This window comes from Panthera uncia, chromosome B1 (assembly GCF_023721935.1).
Source record: "Panthera uncia isolate 11264 chromosome B1, Puncia_PCG_1.0, whole genome shotgun sequence".
Taxonomy (NCBI): domain Eukaryota; kingdom Metazoa; phylum Chordata; class Mammalia; order Carnivora; family Felidae; genus Panthera; species Panthera uncia.
The window spans coordinates 48,054,821-48,069,315 of NC_064811.1; the positions used below are offsets into that span (position 1 = coordinate 48,054,821).

General features: G+C 35.9%; 1 pseudogene; it reads right to left on the reverse strand.

Annotated features, from left to right (window-relative positions):
* The window catches only part of LOC125922351 (probable ATP-dependent RNA helicase DDX43), a 45,025-nt pseudogene extending 32,114 nt beyond the window's left edge, over window positions 1–12,911 (reverse strand).
* Between the last annotated feature and the right edge of the window lie 1,584 nt (window positions 12,912–14,495).

Sequence of the window (14,495 nt, forward strand, 5' to 3'; positions counted from 1 at the left end):
AAGGGCAAAAGACATGAATAGACACTTCTCAAAGAAGACATCCAGATGGCCAACCAACACATGAAAAAACGCTCAACATCACTCGTCATCAGGGAAATACAAATCAAAACCACTATGAGATATCACCTTACACCTGTCAGAATGGCTAACATTAACAACTCAGGCAACAACAGATATCAGCGAGGATGCGGAGAAAGAGGATCTCTTTTGCATTGAGGTGGCAATGCAGTCTGGTGCAGCCACTCTGGAAAACAGTATGGAGGTTCTTCAAAAAACTAAAAATAGAACTACCTAATGACCCAGCAATTGCACTACTAGGCCTTTATCCAAGGGATACAGGTGTGCTGTTTCGAAGGGACACATGCACCCCCATGTTTATAGCAGCACTATCAACAATAGCCAAAGTATGGAAAGAGCCCAAATGTCCATCAATGGATGAATGGATAAAGAAGATGTGGCATATATATACAATGGAATATTACTCGGCAATCAAAAAGAATGAATTCTTGCTATTTGCAACTACGTGGATGGAACTGGAGGGTATTATGCTAAGTGAAATTAGTCAGAGAAAGACAAATATCATATGACTTCACTCATATGAGGACTTTAAGAGACAAAACAAATGAACATAAGGGAAGGGAAACAAAACTAATATAAAAACAGGGAGGGGAACAAAACATAAGAGACTCATAAATATGGATAACAAACAGAGGGTTATTGGAGGGGTTGTGGGAGGGGGGACGGGCTAAATGGATAAGGGGCACTAAGGAATCTACGTCTTAAATCATTGTTGCACTATATGCTAACTAATTTGGATGTAAATTTTAAAAATTTAAATTAAAAATAAGTAAAAAAAAAAATAAAAAATAAACAAGGGCTTAAAACTGGAGAGTACAACTTGTTTAGAATTGAAATCTTCCAGTGTGGCTAACCATTGAATTATTGTTATATAGGCATTTTCATTTCCTTTGATAAATCTTACTTACATGTGGATTGTCCACAATTTTATTCTCAAATATATCCTTACCCTCAAGTTTTGAGGAATAGCACATTATGCCCTTATGTACTGTCAAAATATGTGTAATTTAAACTTCACAAACTCTGAAGTAGTTATTATAACAAACTTTTTTCTGATGAAGAGCTCAGATTCAGAGTTAAAGCAATTTGCCTAAAATTACACACATGTTAAGTTGCTATGCAAGGACACAAGCCCAGCTATGACATTTTGTCATATTATACCTCTTACCAACAAATTAAAGTTCGGGCACCTCTAAGATGCTAGAATTTTAAAATTTATTTCCTCCTTCATATCATTTTCTCCCAGAATAAAAATTATTTTAAAGTGACCCACATCTAAGGGCACTTATATACTACTGCATAATGTTTTGCAGTTAGAAATTCAGTCATTGACATAGGTAGTGTGTTACAATATGAAAAAATTGAGATTTTCAAATCAGACATATGCAAGTTCAAATCTAGATTTGGCCACCAACAATGAATATATGAGTGACCTTAGGAAAGTTATTTCAAACCTCTAGATTTCTATTGCCTAAATCTATAATATTGCAAAATAAAACTTACCCCACTGACAACTGTCAAGTTTCCAGGTAATGTAAACAGAACGTGTAGCATGAAAGCAGTGTTCAGTAAATGGCTGTTGTAAAAAAACGGGATTGATGAGTAAAGATACTACTACTTTAAAGGGCAGTCATTAAATATTGCTACTACTTCATAATTTACATTTCTGAAGACATATTCTGAAAATACATTATAAGAACATTGAAGAGGGTGAAAACCTAAGCTGCATGTAACACGCATACACACCCCCCCCCACACACACACACCCACACACACACACACCCTTATTCTTTATAGTAAAACAAAGATATTTTCCAAAGAAATATTTGGACATTTAGAAGACTCTTCAGATGTGAATCACCACACTCCATTAAACCTACATATTTATTAAGTAAGGTTAAAAAGAGGATATATCAAGATCACGTTTTCACAACCTCTCCACCATCCAAAGCTACTTTGTGTGGCTTTGGGCAATTTACAGCCAAGTTTCCACCTATTATAATATGAGATAATAGAGCTAGATGTTCTGTAAGTTTATATTCAAACCCAAAAATTCTATCCTGACTATATTACTCTAATTAAATAATATAAAATTAGCACAGTTTTGAGTATTAATTTCATTCCACAACATTAACACTGTAGGATGATAAATTAATCTATGCCAACCACATTCACAGTCCTTATTTTTGTAGAAATATAATGAATCACGTTGACTGGCTTTTTCAGGTTAGTCGTTACAGGCTTACTACTGTGCTGGGCAATTTTGAGTTTCGTTCTTAATTTTGCAGTGCACAAGCTCAAAATTATCAATTCAGCCAAAAGAAATCCCAAATTCCTGGGATTAGATGCACTCTCTACAATTTAAACTCTGCAAGAATTCTCTTTTCCTCAGCAGCAATTTTTCTCTGTGGTAGCATGGCCAGTAGCATGCAAACAACCTTGAATAAAATAAACCGTCTCTGGACCCCATGTCCTCCTATAATCACTACCCCATTTCTCTTTCCATTGATCCCAGAGTCGCTTCCCTGTGTTTATATTATTTGGCCAATCAGCAATATTAGACACTGCTGGTTATCCTTTCTTTCTTGTAGCTTTGTTTGTTTTGTTTTGTTTTGTTTTCCCTCCATATATTCAAGATACCTCTTTCCTAGTTCTCTTCCTTCTTTACTGCCCGCCATTTCCGAATCTCCTATTCTGGCTTCTCCACTTCCACTAGACTTTTCACTGGATCTAGAATCCATGATTTTGTCCACATATTCATCGACAATTTCATTCAGCTCATGGCTTTAAATACAATTATGAACCTTTGCCCTCTAAATGCATGCATTCAGACTTGAGGTCTTACTCAAACTGCAGATTCATACACGGAACTATCTACCTGATATTTCTACCTGGGGTTCTAATAGGCATCTCAAAACTAACATATCTAGAGAAAAACTGTGTTCACCACCCACTGACCCTACTCTCAAGCAGTTCTGATGAACTTAACCGTTCATCATCTTTTCTGTTGTCACCCAAGTCATCGTCTTTCATCTAGATTATTGCAACGAACTTCTAATGGATGTCTCTGCTTCCACCCTTGCCCCTTTCCAATCCATTCTCAACAGAGCAAACAGAAGGATTTTTTAAAATATAAATCACAGTGCTTTGTTCCTCTGCTTAAGAACAACCAAAAGCTTCCCTTTTTACTTAGAATACAACATAGGTACATACAATAGACCTCAGTATCTACCCCTACCAACTTCTGACCACACACACCACCACTCTGCCCCCAACTCAGTACACTATACTGACTATCTTTCTGTCCCTCAAATATAGCAGTTTCATTCAAATCTTAAACCTTTATTCTAGGATATTTGAATGGCTCACCCTTCAAAATTCAGGAATTAACTTTAATGTTGTCTTCTCGGAAAGGCCTTTCTTGCCCACTTCATCTCTAGCACATCATCCTGTTTTACACTCAAGATACTATACTAATTATTTTGTATTTATCTGTTTGTTGTCTGCCTTGCCCACCAAATATAATCTTTACACAGAGCTTCTTCTGTATAACTCAATTTTTTATACATAATGCTTAAAACAGTGTTTCCCATTAGGAGACTTTCAACACATGTTGAAGGAGCAAAGTTAAATATATGTAGTTGTAGCGACTCACAATAGGGATGAAATGGCATCAGATATTTAAAATAATTTTTTTTAACGTTTATTTATTTTTGAGACAGAGAGAGACAGAGCATGAACAGGGGAGGGGCAGAGAGAGAGGGAGACACAGAATCTGAAACAGGCTCCGGGCTCTGAGCGGTCAGCACAGAGCCCGACGCGGGGCTTGAACTCACGGGCGTGAGATCATGACCTGAGCCGAAGTCGGACGCTTAACCGACCAAGACACCCAGGCACCCCGGCATCAGATATTTAAGTAGAGCTTAGATCATCTCTTCAAGAAATTAATAAAACGGCAGCTTGGCTTAGGCTGAGAAGCTTTATGTAATTTAGTAATAACCAGAAATCAGTAATTTTCCTACCTATGGACAGCATAGCAGTTATCAAGCTTGTATCTTTAGAATTTATATATATTTCCTGACTAGTACATCTTTCCCACACCAAAATAACTCTAACATGTAGGCAGTGACTGAAAGCGATAGGTATTAGGGTAAAAGCAGTGTCTGAAGGCCAGTAACTGTTGGCCTGTTAATGTCAGCATATAACTGTGACTTCTAAGTTAAGTCTGCGGCTCTAACTTAATTTGAATGGGAAGAACTAAATAAGACCAGTCAGTATACCCATTTCTGCACAGATTACGCTAATGGGTTCAATTTTGGAGAGCTCTAGACACAGGCCTGACAGTTCCATTATTTCAGAGATATATGTGGACACAACACCAATCCTGGAATTTGAGATTAGGCCATGTTTCCTAGGCCAACAGTCAATTTTTTTCTTTTGTTTCTTTTTTTAATCTAGAATTGGATCTATAATTTATACCTCTGCAGTTGTATTTTTAAGAATTACTGGTATGGTAGGTCACTGTTTCCTTAGGAATATTCTAAAGGGTTACCACAGTTAAACTTAGGTATTAGAAACCATATGTGTTCAATCCTGTGTCTTTAATGAGCACAGACAAACCCCTTCCCTGCTGTGTAATTCATAGCCACACTAGGCAAAGGAAAACACAGGCAGGAAAAGGTTAGTCTTTAGTGACCTAAATCTTCCAAGTACTTGCTTGAGTGGCAGTCATGCGACAGAGGTTGCATCCCTGAGGATTCAGGGACATTTGCCTATTTGTAGATTATCATCCCTGTGGATAGCTCACTGCCAGACCACCATTTCAATAAGTATAATAGGGCATAGACACCTATCTTTTATTTTCACAGAAAAATTCTTTCTCTCATTTTTTTCTTCACCAACAGAAAGATACTGCTAATGACAGAGTTCTTGAACAAGTCTAACCTCATTTATCACTATATCTCCTCTCATTCCATTTATTTAATTATTTTCCATTTTGCTAATTGTGACTATCCATAGTACCACAATTTATCATGTTTCTCTACTTTTTAAAAGACTCATTTATAGTTCTTGTTCTTTCATGGTTTCTTATTAACATTTATAATTGCAGCTGCTTTACAGGACCTTTCATATCTTCTTTCTTTCAAAGTGTAGCACCATTTAGCTTTAGTGTCCCCCTAAACCATTTTTTTTTCTAATTTTGCTATTTCATGTTGCCTCTGTAGGTATATTTTAATCTAGGCTTTTATACAAGGGAAATTTAAACCTGTCATTGATTTTCTGTTAAGAAAAAAATGACATAAACATTACCTTGTAGAAAAGTAAAAGAAGATAACTTAAATGTTTTATTTAATAATTAATAAATGCACTGGATTCAATCAAATGATTTGAATTAAAAATAGACCCTAAATAAATACATAAATAAAAACTAAATTCTGCAAAAGAAATGTAGGCTTTGCAGAACTCAGCATGAAAATTTTCTAACTTCTCATTTATTAGCTTTTACCCACTTCTATATTCAAGAAACACATCATTCACCCCTGAGATATAGGATGCTATTTTAAGGGGTAATTAAAATTAAAGATGAGTTTCTATATTAAATATATAATATCTTATAGATGTGATAAAGATATAGAGCAATTTCAGGAGGATGCAATATGCCTTAAGAAGTCAGCAGACGTTTCTTCTACTTAGGAAAACCATGGAAGACTTTTAGGAAGGGTGATATTTGAGTTTGGATCTTAATTGAGATTTAGAGTATTTGCATAATAACTAACATTTGCACCCCAATAAAGCATATAAGCAGAAAAATATAGGATGTGGTTTGAGGATAGTAATATAGTAGGGTTAGAGAAAACATAGTAGGGTTTAATGTACAACTAAGCCTAATTGTAAGTTGGGCTTCCATCATAGAGAACCTGAAGTGAAAACTTATCCCTAATATGCAATAGGAAAGCACTCAACAATTTAAGTTTGAGAGAAATCTGATTGACTGTATTTCCTCTATAATAGCAAAACTAATCTTATAATGGAAGGCACTCCAGTTATAAGACTATTACAAGGGACTAAGTCAAGCTTGAACTAAGGTGGCAGGAGAGGATATAGAAGTCAGCTTGATTTAATGCTAACTTTAGGAGTTAGAATAAATATACTGGTAATGAATGAAATTAGAATAAGGCTTAAGCTAAAGCAAATCCAGGATTCTGCACCCAAGTAACTAACAAAAATTAAAATGATGATATCAAACACTTACTGTGAAGCTGCTAAATTTTAAGTTCCCCAAATGTATTCATTTATTTAATCCTCAGACCATTCCTATGAAACTAAGGAACCAGTTTCCTTCCTATGAAACTAAGGACTGCCATTAACAGAAATTAGAAAATTTGATGGGGCAATAGTTTTGGAGTGAGGGATAATGAGTTTCATTTAATGTTGTGGTTTTAGATACAATTTTAGTCAAGACAAAGTAAGTGATGCTGCAGAAAGTTATCTCCTGTATTTTAGAAATCAAATACAATAAAGGCTTATTTTTCACACTCATTAAATGTCCCACATGGATTGTCTATGGACTCTGCTCATACAGACCTAGGCTGATGAAGTTTCTGCCATCTCAGCCGGCATTTTCAACATAGCTCCTCTGACAGCTCCACAGAAGGAGAAAAGGAGACTAGAGTAACCTCATACTGTTTACTGCATCAACCCAGACAGGACTGCCGTAACTTCCACTCACAGCTTTTTGTACAGAACGAATCGCATGGCTTAAACATAACTTCAAGGGAGGCTGGGATATGTAGGGGAGCATGTGGATTACTTGGTAAGCATTACTATCTCTGCCACAGGTACCATCTGCTCATTTAAAAGATATAGTAGTATAATAGAACTGGGATCCAGAACTAAGTGTAGAGTTCCAAACTATTTTTCCAGTCATGTGCTAAATTATTTATAGGCCATAGATTCCACTATTTTTTTAATTGTACTTTTGTCTTCTACCATGCGATTACATTTGCTGAAAATTCCTTCCCTTCCTTATCCTCCTAGTTAAACCATACTCATTCTTCCAAATACAATTCAATACATTCAAGAAACAGTGCTGTGGTAATTAGCTATCTATTCTAAAGAGAAAGCAATCATCTGAAATACAAACAGATTCTGGGTAAAATAAAGAGTGAATATAATTTTAAAAGACACAAAATGCTAGAAGAAAACATAATATTTTGAGTGACGGTATAGGAAGAATCTCAAAAAAGATCAATTGATTCAACTACATAAACATAAAATTTCTAGACATAAAATATATTGGAAGATTTTTAAAATAAGGAAAAATACTTGTAAAAAAAGTAAATATTAAAATATTTTGCATCTCTGCCCCAAAACTACAAAGAACAAGCCAATTCATAAAATATAAATAACCATAAGAAAACTTTAGAAATAAAAAATCACTAATTATTAAAGAAATCATTTTAAATTATTAAATAACTCTTAAAATGCAATAGCAATGAGGTTTACTTTTACATTTCTAAAATTGGCACTCAAAATTCTAAACATAAGTTATGAAAACTCATACTTTTTGTGAGTATCATTAGTAGGGAATATTTCTGGAAAGTATTAACTAAGTTCATGAACTCATTCCACAAATATTTGTATACCTACTCTGTACTTGACACTATCATAGGGATTTGAGATACATCAATTAAAATAATAGTAATAGTAGTAAAAGAAAAAATCCTTGCTTTCATGAAACTTACACTCTAGTTGATGTCCTAGTTTGTTTTGTTCTGTTTTTTTCAAAAGCAGATCCTGAGTTTGAGTGCAAATAATTTATTTAGAAGTAGGTGTTTTGGAAGGTATAATAGTAAGCAATTGAATTAGGGATATGAAGGCAACCAATCAATGACAAATTGTTATGTCAATTATCATAGTAGAGAGTGTCAGTATTGGGAGAAACTCTGGGCAATAAAAATTAAACAGTCTTGAGAATTAGGCACAAAAGGCTTGAGAGAGCTGGCATAATTGCGGACTAACTCATGGAAGTTGTTTGAGAGCTTCTTTTAGATTGTTACTGTCTCCACATATTCAGTCTCCCACACACAGAACAGTTTTCTACAGATCCAGAGGGAAACTGTCAAGCTCAAAGATGCAGAAACTGGCACTTAGGTTTGAGCAGAAATATAGTAAAATATCTGCTAGGTATATGTAAGGCACTTGCAGGTATGCTATACTAAGACAATAAAGAACAAACATTTTTTAAAAAGTTAGCTACAAGAACATTAGAAGGTAACAAATGTTGTTGGCAAAAAGAAAAGACATGGAATGAGATAAGAGGGATTGGTATATCCAGGCAAAGGAAAGACCAGTTTCCACTATTAAGTAGTTGAACAGGGTAAACCCCTTTGGGAGGATGAGATATATATACAGATTTGAAGGAGGAGGGCGAAAATCAACCAAATATCTGTGTGAGATTATTACAAGCAGAAAAGACATCCAATCCCATTGGATTTTTGCCTGGAAAGTTTGAGAAACAACAGTGAACCTAATGTAACTGGTATCATAGCCACAACAGAAAGAGAGGTAATGAGTTGGCTTGGGAACGATAGTATGTGAATTAGGCAGGATCCTAGAGACTTGTAAGGCCTTTCACTGTAATTGAAATGGGATCCAGAGCAAGGTTTTGAAAAGAGGAAGACATAAAATGTTTTCTCTTTCAAAATGATTGTTTCAGCATTTTTATTTCTGGTCATGAGAAAGTAACTGGTGTCAAACTTACCCTGCCAGAATAAACAAATAAGACAGTAGACAAAATAGACAAGGTAACTGTTTTCATAATTGGAGAACAGACAGCCCAAAACTGTGATCCTTGAGAACAAAGGAAATTTACAAGCTCACATAAAAACACTTAGAAATAGATTTAATGAATGTCAAGCACAGCCTCTACACTAAAAACTACAAAACAATGGTTAAAGAAATTAGAAGAGGCCTCAATAAATGGGTAAATATACCATGTTCATGGATTTTAAGACACAATAGTGTTGTGATATCAATTTCCCCAAATTGACCCATATGTTTCAACATAGTCCCAATCAAAAGCATAATAAAAATTTTGGTAGCCACTTAGAAGCTAGTTCAAAGTGTATATAGAAATGCAAAGATCTTGCATAAACAAAATTATTTCTTATAAAATTTCCCCAGCTTTATTGAGATATAATTGACACAAAACTTTGAATGAGTTTCAGGTGTACAACTTGATGATTTAATAAATGAATATGTTGCAAAATGATCACCGCAATAAGGTTAATTAACACATCCATCATCTCATGTAGTTACAATTTGTATTGTGTGTTGAAAACTTTTAGGATCTACTCTCTTAGCGACTCTAATATACAATACAGAATTGATAATAACTAAAATCACCATGCTGTATATTACATCCCCAGAACTTATTTATCTTATAACTGAAAAACCCTTTTTTTTTAATTTATGTATTTTTTTGAGAGAATGAGAGAGAAAGAGTGAGCATGTGTGCATGTGTGGTACACATAAGTGGAGGAGGGCCAGAGAGAGAGGATGAGAGAGAGAGTCCCAAGCAAGACTCATGCTGTCAGAGCAGAGACCAACTCAGGGCTCAAACCCATGAACTGTGAGATCATGACCTAAACCAAAATCAAGAGTCAGAGACTTAACCAACTGAGCTACCCAGGTGCTCCTGGAAAAACCCTTATTTAAAAACAAAACAAAACAACAACAACAAAAAACATTTGAAAGACTTTCACTGCCTGATTTCAAGAATTTCTAAAAAGGTATTATAATCACACTGTGAAATACTGGTATAAGGAGAGAAAAATAATTCAATAGGCCAAATAAAGTTCAGAAATGGAATTTGCAGAAAGTTCAGAAATGCAATGCAATTCATTGGGGAAATGGAAATCAACAAATGGTACTGAAACAACCGGATAAACATATAAAATAAGATACATAGCAGGAGCGACCTCACACTATACACAAAAATTATTTTGAAATTGATCACAGACCTAACCCTGAAAGCTAAAATATAAACTCCTTGATACATTCATGAGAATATCTTAATGGTTATGAAGTAGACCAATATTTCCTTGAAAGGACACTGCAAATCATAGCTATAAAAGTTATAAATTAGGCTTGATCAAAATTAAACACACAAATCTCTCTTGAAGTATAAAATGATACTACTTTGGAAAACTAAAAAAATTTGTCACCGACACTGCACCTTAATAATTTCACTTGAGTATTTACTTCAGAGGAATTAAGACACCTGCACACAAAAAAAGAGTTGCACAAAAATGTTTGTAGCTGCTTTATTCATAACAGTCACAAACTGGCAACTACCCAAATGCCCAACAAGTGGATAAACGATATATGGTGGCATATATAGACATTGTAATACTACTGAGCAATTTACAACATGAGCTATTAATCCAGCCAATACCATGGAAAAATCTTTAAAATAATTATGCCAAACACAAAAAAGTAATGAATCATCATTGTGCTTGAATTATATATGCAATAAGAAGTCGGAAATGTCTGTGATGTAAATTCTCCTTAATTACAGGTCTACACAAGAGAAGGAGAAGATGACTCTGAAGTAATTGAGAATGTTCTTTCAGATCAGATTATTCAAGTACATTGTTTCTCAACTCTGCAATTATGACGTCATAGAAAGTATTAAAACTGCTGAAAAGAAGAGTAGAGTTATACATTTTGTTGTTGTTATTGCTTTCTCTCAGCATGGCAATACTTGCCAGACTTCTGCAGTGTCTAAAACTAATTCTGCCTCCTGAATGTCATTTAGGGGATGACTCAAGGGACATCTGTGCTGTTCTGCAGTTCTGAGTGCAAACCTGATGGTATTAGAGAGAAAGTTGGGGAAAGCCAGAGCAGTCCAAAGAACCCTGTGTTGAGTTTGGAAGTTTTTGCCTTTCTTGCTGAGATATATATGACTATTAACTCATTTCACCACAATTCATGATTGGGGTGGAGTTTTTGTTGAAGGCAGAGGAAGGTGTGATCTACTTTGGCTCATGAGCCTGTGATTCTCTGGCATAGTTCTTATCACAAACCTAAATTCCAGATGGACAGTGTGACATTTTTATAAAAAGAAATGGCTGCTGAAGTTGGAAATAGAAGTCTCTAGTAAAGTCTTATTTAGTGTGTTCAGATTTGGGCTTAAAAGGGGCAGCTCTGTTAGGAATGAAAACATCCTTCATATCTGTTGTTTCCAATGTGTTCAATATGACCTGAACTGGGTGGAGCTAGAGTTGATGTAAATGATTCTAAACTCCAGGGACAAAAGCTAACAAACAGGATCTTTGGATCCTCCCAGAGGGTCCACACAGAACATATTCCTCACTAAGATTGAAACTTTTCCTCGTATTCTGCCTGGTTGTAATAACTCTGAATAGGGATTGGAAGATCAATGGAGACTGTTTCAGGTATATTCTGTGGCTCTTCCTTCTGAGTTCGTCTCCCACTGAGAATCTTAATTACTCTTAATTACAGAAAACTTAGTCTGTCCACCATTCACTGTATTTCCCAATTGAAAAGCTTTATTATGTAAAGCTTTCAGAGGAGGCCCACATAATCCGGAAATGTAGGCAAATATGACTCAGCTCTCTAAAACGAAATTCTTGATGGGGGAAAAAAAAAAAAACTACCCTGGAAAGAAATAAGAACCAATGCTGCAGCTACCTATAAAATCTGGGAAAGTATGTTAAGTGGGTGTCCTTACAAGGAGTTAGATGGAAACACAAACTGTGAACACAATGGGGTTTGCTTTTCATTTCCATGTAGTTTTAGCTGTTGCTATTTTTAGCCCCACAGGTACTTGCACAGGTGCTGCTTCAAGGAGCAGCTGAACCCAGAGGCGTCCATGGTTTACTAGAGTATATCGGTAAGAGTATATTTCCATCAACAGAGCTTGGAAATTTCAAGGGCTTATGACTGTCAGTAGCCATGTTGACATTGCCCAAGATTGCAGAGACAATCTCATCAGTCTTCTGATGCTTCTCTCTGTTGTTCCATGTCCACTATGTCTTGGGAGTGCAAGGCCATTGTCATGGTGAACGACATTCAAACTGACTTACTGTTTTTCGCTGGTATTTAGACTTTGGCTTCCCTGTATTATTGCCAAAACACAGGTTTCTTCTATGTGTCCCAGTGTATTCTCATGTTCAAAATGACCTGAACTGGAGAGGTAGAAAAAGTGGCCAAAGAAGTCCATCAGGCTATAAAAGACACTTTTAACTTTATGACAAGGGGCTGCAAAAGTTCATCAACATCATCCTCTTTTTTTATAACTCAATCTAAAAACTTTATTCCTCACCTAATACAACATTCTACAGTTTTAATAATTAGAAACCTAGTGCCGTCTCTTACCAGTCTCAAAGCCTCTACCCCCCAGCAAACCTTAATTAAATTTCTACCCGTCCCTCCCTTAATGAAAGTGTGACACAAAATGATCATCATTCTCATTCTTTCTGTTTCTCTTCCTTTCTTTCTCGCTTTCTGTATCTCTTACACACCTGCGCAATCCTGTTCAAAAAGCTAATATTTTTTCTTGAATATTTGTACTACCGTAGCAGTGGCACCAGCAACATGGTCCTAAAAAAAGGTACATCTAGGAATATACATGTGAACACATCTCAATCATGTCCTTTCACTATAAAAATTAAGATTTTGCTCGGTTTTTGCACTTACAACACCCAATTCCCAGTGGCATTGTTCTGGTTTTCCTCAAAAGGTGGCGGCAAACACAATGCTATCATCCCTTCTATTAACTGCTCAATACTGTGCTGGGCTGACATAGTCCATGAGGGTGGGGATGGGGAATGGTGCCTAATCTTGGCCAGTGTGGATCCCATTACAGGGGATTAGGTTGACACTAATGGGCTTGATTCTGCAGCCTGTTCATCCTGTCTGCCAATAGTCAGAGTGAGCAGCCAGAGAACAGCACATCTGAGTGTCCGTGCCAAGACAACTGCAGTAACTGAGGCTTGCTGCTATCAGAGCCCCCGCAGAATGGAGGCAGAAGGGAATGCGGACAAGAGGAGAGAGGAGGCCAGCAGCAGGGGTCTCAGATTCGCCTGACATGAAGAAGGGACATAGAATGTCAGGTGACGTTTTTGCTGTCAGCGCTTCCTGTTTAGGAAGAGTTGATGCTCACTCAAGTGTACCCCTCAGGCTATAAAGGTTGGTTTATGGGAAAGCCCAGGATTATCACAGATTCAATAAATAATGTTTTCTGCTATGCTTAGGAAGAACTGTTTTCTATATCTGGTGTGTTACAGATAGATGACTTTCATCTTTTTTTTTTTTTTTCTTGGCACAAAACCTGACAGAGAGGTAGAATTTGTGCCCCAAATGGAAAGTTTCCTTCCACATGAACTTTCTTTGGTGCCAGCTGGTGCAGCCACAGCTGATATTCACTGCAGGTAATAAGAGCCAATTCTCAGAAGCAAAAAGGAGGGACAATTAGGTCCAAAAGCAGTTTCTAAACGTCTAGTCCCTCAAACACACAAAGAGGTCACAGAATCATTGACAATATATGGTCCTTGATTTATTTGGTAAGACAACAAGGGGAGGCTTTTACTCAAAATCAGAGAACCAAGCTAATAGTCTCTTGATTGGAAGATTGGCACTTTCGTTTCTGTTCCTTAGATGTCTCTATATTGTCCCACCTGTCCAACCTTGCTGAGAGAGTTAAAACTAGCACACTGTCATGTTAATATTGCTTCAAATATTAGAAATGATCATTTTTAATCTCTTTAAAATGTTTATTACGTGTCAATTACAAAGTGCTTCAAGTTTATTATTTTTGTATTTAATTTCGGACCTAAATATTTGCATATTACTTTAGTCATTTTCTTGAAAGTGCTATACAAATTTGTCAGCCTCCACTCAAATCTTGGTGTCAGTAATTATGCCCATGACACAACACTTTTTTTCCTTACAATATCGAGGCTACCAGTATTATTCAAGGATAACTGTGTAAGATGAGGCAAAGTACCTAACCTCCAGGGACTAGCAATCCAAGTGGGAATTTATGCTAGACTAATGGTTCAAAATATATATGTCTATATGCACCTGAATACAGAGAGATGTTAAATAAGGCTGAATTTTTAATTCCTACACTTGAGATGAGAAGGAATGAACACAGTCAACAAAAATTTAATGATGTGCCTAGACCCTTTTTTATACGATTTAATCTTCTTAATTATACACACTTAAATATTTACCAATGTAGCAATCCTTATCCCTCAAAATATTTTTAGTTAGATGATTTCCTATTTTTGCCAAAAAACGTATCATGTAAGTAGGACGAGAATAACTATTTTACTGTTTTAGAAGAAGAAACATGTTCAGAAATACATTCAGAAATATCCCTCAGT